Source organism: Vulpes lagopus, chromosome 10 (assembly GCF_018345385.1).
Source record: "Vulpes lagopus strain Blue_001 chromosome 10, ASM1834538v1, whole genome shotgun sequence".
Lineage (NCBI taxonomy): Eukaryota > Metazoa > Chordata > Mammalia > Carnivora > Canidae > Vulpes > Vulpes lagopus.
Window position 1 is genome coordinate 6,150,952 of NC_054833.1, and position 6,752 is coordinate 6,157,703.

Below are 6,752 nucleotides of genomic sequence, written 5' to 3' on the forward strand. Positions count from 1 at the left end.
AAACTACCATTTGCAATATAAAGGCCCTGAGGCCAGAAGTATCCTAACTCTAGAGAACAAACAGATGGTCACCAGAGGGAAGGTGGATGGGGGATGGGTGAAATAGGTGAAGGGTATTAAGAGTACACTTATCTTGATGACTGCTGGGTAAAATATGAAATTGTTGAATCACTATATTGTACACCTGAAACTATTATAACACTGTATGTTAACTACACTGAAATTAAAATAAAATTTAAAAACTTAAAAATTAAATAAATTAATTAAAAGAGGGCGTGCTAAGGCCAGAAGCAATCTATGCATGTGGCATGAGATAAAAGAACAGACCAGCTCACATTAGTCCTTCCAACCTCTGATTGTCCTATGTCAGGACATTTAGTTAGGAAGACCTGGAGAGTGCTCTCATGACCCATAATAGATGGTTTGAAGCTTATGGCATATACTCATGGGTATGAATGTTCACAACAAATAAGCATAACAGATCTCATTAGGTCCCATGCTGAAGACCACGGTACTTATCATTCAGATGAGTTGGAACCTTCCATAATAAGGATTTTAGATTTCAAAATGAGCAAAGTGATTAGATAAGTGGTTCATCCTAGTGAAATTTATTCTTGCCTCAAAGTGCCATGTGTTTTTGAGAAGTTAAGAAATGGACTGAAATTGGTCCTAACCCTGTAACATTCTGGACCTGCTTTTCTTTCGAAGGTGTGCCTGATTTCTCCTGGTTTCCTTGCCATGCATTATTTTTCTTACTCCAATGCAAGAAAGAGTTCCAATTATTTCAGCCTTCTGCTCGTTTGGATTTCACGGAGCAGGTGAACTCATACTTGGATGTGAGGCATGACACATTAGAAGCTGCAGGATCAAAGGGTTTGGGGACTTTGGCTAAGGATTTGGAACCCCTGCTTCTCTATTTCCATCTTTCTGCAAGAGAAAAGCCCGGGTCTTATCACTATAGTTCTTCACAAATAAATGCAGGAAAAGTAGTTTCCTTCCTTAGTCTCCGGAGATGGGAATGTACTCTGCTCCTTTCCCATGCCACACGTTTCATCTGAAAACTCTACTTTGATCATCCAGACCTACAGGCCCTGCTCACCTTAACCTCTCCTTCTCATGGCGCAACTGTTGCTCTGAGATTTAGATAAATGCAGTTTTCTCATTTATGCATTAGCATTGCTATTTCCAGGCCAACTAGGGTCATTTCCTAAATGGGCCAAAAGTGGTGTTTGCTTAAATTCACAATCTTCAAAAATTTAGGCAAAAACAAGGTTCTACTTGGAAGCAAAAAATACATTGGTTAGTGATTAGGTGAAATAAAATGATCTTGTTATAGAAACCACTTAAGGAAGACCAGGATTGGTCTGCAAATACTGAGCTCCACCATTAAACCGCAGGAAGAAAAAAAGGAAACCACATCACTTTACATAACTTTCGTACCTCGTATAACCTCCTGGGCCCTCCCTCTTTAGCCAGATTCATGATCTGCCTTTAAAGCATGATACTTTGCTGGAGGAAAACATGTCTAGGAAAAGATCCTGTGCTTGGATAAAAATAAACACAACTAGTTTATATTCTAGGTGATGTGCAACAATGTTGAACAGCAGACAGAGCACCAGATTGAGCTGGAATGTGTCCCGAATACTCCAGTTCTCCTTCTGGGTACATGGCAGCATGGTGTCTTCCCATCCTTTTGAATACAGACAGAGCCAGATTCTGGTCACTTCCGGTCAGTTTTGAGAGGAAGCAGGAGTGGCAGCCTGGATCTGTATGGATCTTTGAGTGACTTGGCTAACCAGACTCCTCCTGAAGATTCAATTCTGGACATGTAGCCTGAGATGTTAAGTCACAGAGATCTGGGGGGGAGGGGGGGTTGTTGCTCTGGCATTCCCTAGGCTCTTCGGACTGACAAACACGTCAACTTGGTGTCTAGTTGCTTTTACCTTCTGTGCCTTTTCTAAACATTGCTTACTTCTTCCCAACCTCACCCAGGGGAGGGAATTTAATAAACACACCTCAAAATCATAATGACAAAGAGGAAAATACACATAAAGCACAGAGAGTAGTAACAGGGAAGAGAGTGATCATCTGACAAAAACCATTTCTGCTACAACAGTGTGTGTGTGTTGGAGGGGTTGGTTTTTACAGTGCTGCTTCATCATGTTACATAATGGTGATTATGCAAAGTGATTGCTCCACTTTTTATTCATGCCAATTCAACAATGTTGGTTTTTTTTAAAAGATGTTATTTATTTAATTATGAGAGAAACAGAGAGAGAGGCAGAGACATAGGCAGAGGGAGAAGCGTCTGCTCAACCACTGAGCCACCTAGATGCCCTGCCAATTCAACAATGTTACCACAGAATAGTTTTGCTTTTTCACCACAGAATAATTTTTAATGACCAATTTTTCCATGCCCTGATTTTGGCGGCAGCCAGTGTTCCATTATTTTTGATGCCTGTGGTCCTTTGCTGACTCTGTTAGAATGGAGACTCACAGCTTGGGGAACACCTGCAGGGTCTGAGCCCCTCTTCCAAGGGCTGTCTTCCATTCTCCCACTGTGTACTGACCACAAGTATGCAAGCCTGAAGACTGAATATTAATCCAAGGGGAAATCCAAAGGGTTGGTTGTGGCAATGTCTTAGCAGGGAATTCCTGCAGCCACCAGGGCATGTGTTGCACACATGACACATGACTACCGCCGGCCGGGGCAAACGCTCTACCCCAGCTGACTATCAATAACTTGGAAGGTTGGTTGTTTTTCTTTTTTGTTTCCACTTAATTTGCAATTATATCAAAGTGAAATGTGTACGTGACTTTAAAAAAATCAAGCAATTCTTAAACAACTGAGAAAAAAAAAGCACAGCCCTCCAGTCTGTCCCTCCCAACCCCTGATTTCCATTCCTCGAATATCCACTTTAAAATCTATTCACTATTTTGTCTTCCTGTTTCTGAATAACCTGCTTCTGCTGTATTGCTTGATTTTCCAGATTTACGTAGATGTCTTGATTCCCCCGACAGAACACAAAAACTCTGCATTTGCAGGAACATCTTCCTACAGACACACATGCACACACACACACACACACACAATATCAATTAGTTTTTACTGCGTAACCAAGGACTCCGAAACATATTGGCCTGTGGATCAGCAGTTGAACCAAGTTGAACTTGGCTGGGCTGGACAATCCTTCTGGACTTGGCTGAGCTCATTCATGCAGCTGTGGTCGGTTATGGGGTTGGCTGGGGGGAGGGGGCTGGCTGGTCTAAGTGGTCTCAGCTGGGGTGGCTCTTTCACACTCCATGGATTCTTTCATCCTCTAGCAGACTGTGCTGGGCTTGCTCACACACGGGAGGGTCAGGGTTCGATGGTGCAAAGTGGGAGCACGGGAAGCTTCTTGAGGACCCAGCTCAGAACTGGCTTTCTGGTGCTCCCGCTGCATTCTCACAGAAGGCTGGTTGGGTTTGAGGGAAGGACAAACAAACTCTATCTCTTGACAGGAGATGCTATGCTTTGTGAAAGAACAGGGAGAAGAGCGTTGTGGCCACTTCTACAATCCAGCCCAGTAAATAACATGTATACACGCGTCTTCAGTCCTCCTCACCACCGTCGTCTTTATAGAGCCACCAGCAGGTCCTATAGCACCCACCGGAGTGAAGTCAGTATTCAGTATTTGCCGTATTGTAGTGATTGACACCCACGTATGACTAGAGCTCATCCTGGCCTAGGATTATATTTTCTTTTACATACACAGATTTCTGCTCCAATCCTCCGAGCAAATAATTGTCTTGTTTTGAATTGTGTGCTGTGTTTTTCAAAATCAGCTCCAGTGAAGCTCTCTGCAGTAAGCATGCACTTCCTAAGGACCAATGCAACAGATGAATTGCCAGTTGCTTCCCCCACGGCCTTGGATTCATCCCTTCTGAGCCCTCTGTCCTTCTGTTCCAAGCTGAGCTGGGTGTTCTTTGGGCCTGTTACATAGTAATCATTCTGAGGTTCTCTCCGCTGCTTTCTTCTGTAGAGTGCCCTGTTGCTTGGCTAGAGCATCTGCTTTCTGAGTTTCCTCCTCATCTTGGAGGAACATAACTTCTAGTAGATTCCTGAAAAACAGTGCATGGGAGGCAACTTTTTGAGTCTTCAAATGGCCGAAGAGCAATGCTGTTGCACTTGCAGACTTGTTTGCTCACTTGGAAACTTTATGGGGGAAACCACTTTCTCCAGTGCTGTTCAGGCACTGCTCTTCTACTTTCCAGTATTACTTTTAAGACCACTGAGATCATTCCGATGCCTGATCCTTTGTCCATCATCAGGTATTCTTCTCTAGAAGTTTCTTGAAGAGTCACCTGTGTTACTGGACTTCTGAAAAAACACAGTGCTGTCTGTATCTCATTGGGGGTCTTCTTCCATTCCTGCACTAGGCTTGTTGACTCTGGGTCCAGTAACTTCCATCTCGTTCTGGGACACCTGTTGGGTATCCTTTATAGAGACTCTTATTTTCTCATTTTTCTCTTACTTTAAAACTATTTGTTTTATTTTATTTTTTTAAAAGATTTTTTTTACTTATTCATAAGAGACACAGAGAGAGGCAGAGAGAGAGAGGCGGAAACAGGAGAAGCAGGCTCCATGCAAGGAGCCTGATATGGGACTCGATCCCAGGACTCCGGGATCACGCCCTGAGCCGAAGGCAGACGCTCAACCACTGAGCCACCCAGGTGCCCTCTGAGGCTTCACCTTATAGTCTGGATTCTTCCATATAGTAGTATGAGTTTTCTTGTTTGGAGTTTATGTCATTCTCCACAGAGCGAGAGAATTGTTTCTTGTAAGCATCATCTTTCTTCCCTTCCATTAGGTAATACATGTCCTCTGCCGTGATCTGACCCACGGTATGCCTTCAGTGGACTTCTGCATTGAATTCCTTGCTTTCTGAATCATAACCAGGGAGTCATGTGGTCTTGTGAGGGCCTCCAAAACTATATTAGTGGTAGTTCTATCAAAGGCCTGCAGGTAGGTGAAACACCAGCTTGACAAAGACAATCCTCCTTGTGATTACCTCTGGTCACCCCCCACTTGGCCTTCATAGATCTTGTCTCTGTCAAACCTACTGAGAAACCTACAGGCCAGCAGTAGGTCAGTATGATATGGGGTAGCATGCTTTGTCAGGTGGGTCTTCACACCATACTTTGGAAGCTCATAAGCATTCACTGCATAGGCTATCATATCCCCTTCCATGTAAGCATGAGCAATCTGACATATAACTTCTCTGTCAGTTACTCGAACTGTTTTGGGGAAATTGTACTTATTTTTGTCCTGGGTTAATAAGTGTTTCTGAGCATAATAATCCATTTTATCCTCTTGTTTTCTCCTAGGTTTCATTTGGTATCGCTCAAAGTAGCGTATCTACTTTTAATAAGGACCCATGTCCACAGCTTGCCATAGACCTCTTTTTTGGGAGGTTTTTAAACTTATTTCTCTACATTTTTAATTTAATATTTATTTAGCCTATTATATTTTTTAATACTGAGAGCTCTTTAAATCTGTTGGATGTTCCTTTTTAAGGGCATTCGGTTCTTTGGTTTGGTGGATACAATATTCTCTCTTATTTCTCTGAGGGTTCGTTTGTTTGTTTGCCTGTTTATTCTTTACATTGTCCCCTGGTCCCTTCATGGTCTCTTCCCTCTGTGATGTTTATTAATTTTGAACTTTGCCTTTTATGTTAGATATTTCCTTCAAATATCTGTTATTCCTTGGATGTTGTAAAAAGCTAATGGCACTCCAGAGAGTATGGGTAGGATTTGCAACTGATGGGATCCAGGAGGTGGGTCCCCTTCCCCATAGTATCTGCATGGGTTTTCTATTGCAGCAGCAGCAAATGACCACAAACTTGGTTCTTTCAAACAACACATTTTATTTATCTTACAGTTCTGGAGAGGTCAGAAGTTTGGTACAGTCTCGCTGGGCTAAAACTAGGGTGTTGGGAGGGCTGCATTCCTTTCTGGAGCCTCTCAGGAAGGATCCATTTTCTTCCTTTTCCCAGCTTCTAGAAGCCGCCCATACTCTTTAGATTTGGGCTCCCTTCCTCCATCTTCAGAGCTATCAACATTGGGTCAGCTTCTTTCACGTCACATCACTCTGACCTGTTCTCTCTCTTCTGCTTTTTCAGAACCCTGGTGATTATGTTGGATCCACCTAGATGACCTGGGACACTCTCCCTATGTCAGGGGCAGCTGATTAGCACAATCTTCATTCCACTGCCGTGTAATTCTGCTTTGCCCTGTACTCTAATATATGCACGGGTTTCAGGGATTGGACATGGACTAACTATTCTGCTTATCACAGTATCTGTAGATACTTTCTCTTGGGTCGACCAGTTTACCCAAAACAAAGTCTCCTTTCTCCTATCAGTGCATTTGCCAGCCTGGCTGCCAGCAGTCTAGGAGCAAGAGTACAATGGTGCTGGTGGTGTCATTGCTAGGTTTGCAGATGCTGCCACCCTCCCCCGCCCCCTTCCGCTTAGTCTCCATGGCTGCCATATGTCACAGATGCCCTCAGCCATTCCCAGTGGTCCTTAGTCTAGGATCTTCTTGCTCAACCTCTTTTGAGAATAAACCTCCTGTCTTATATGAGGTAGGGCAGGGATGCTGTAGGAGATCCTCGGTGGAACTACCACTTCAACAGACTTCCAACCACTCCTCCTGGTTCCAGTCCTGCATACACCCCTTTGGAAGCAGCTGGTGCCGCTGCTGACACTATA

The 6,752-nt window shown here is 43.6% G+C and overlaps 1 pseudogene; it reads right to left on the reverse strand.

Annotated features, from left to right (window-relative positions):
- Positions 1-3,320: 3,320 nt before the first annotated feature.
- On the reverse strand, positions 3,321-5,419 carry LOC121499909 (annotated as a pseudogene).
- Positions 5,420-6,752: the final 1,333 nt, after the last annotated feature.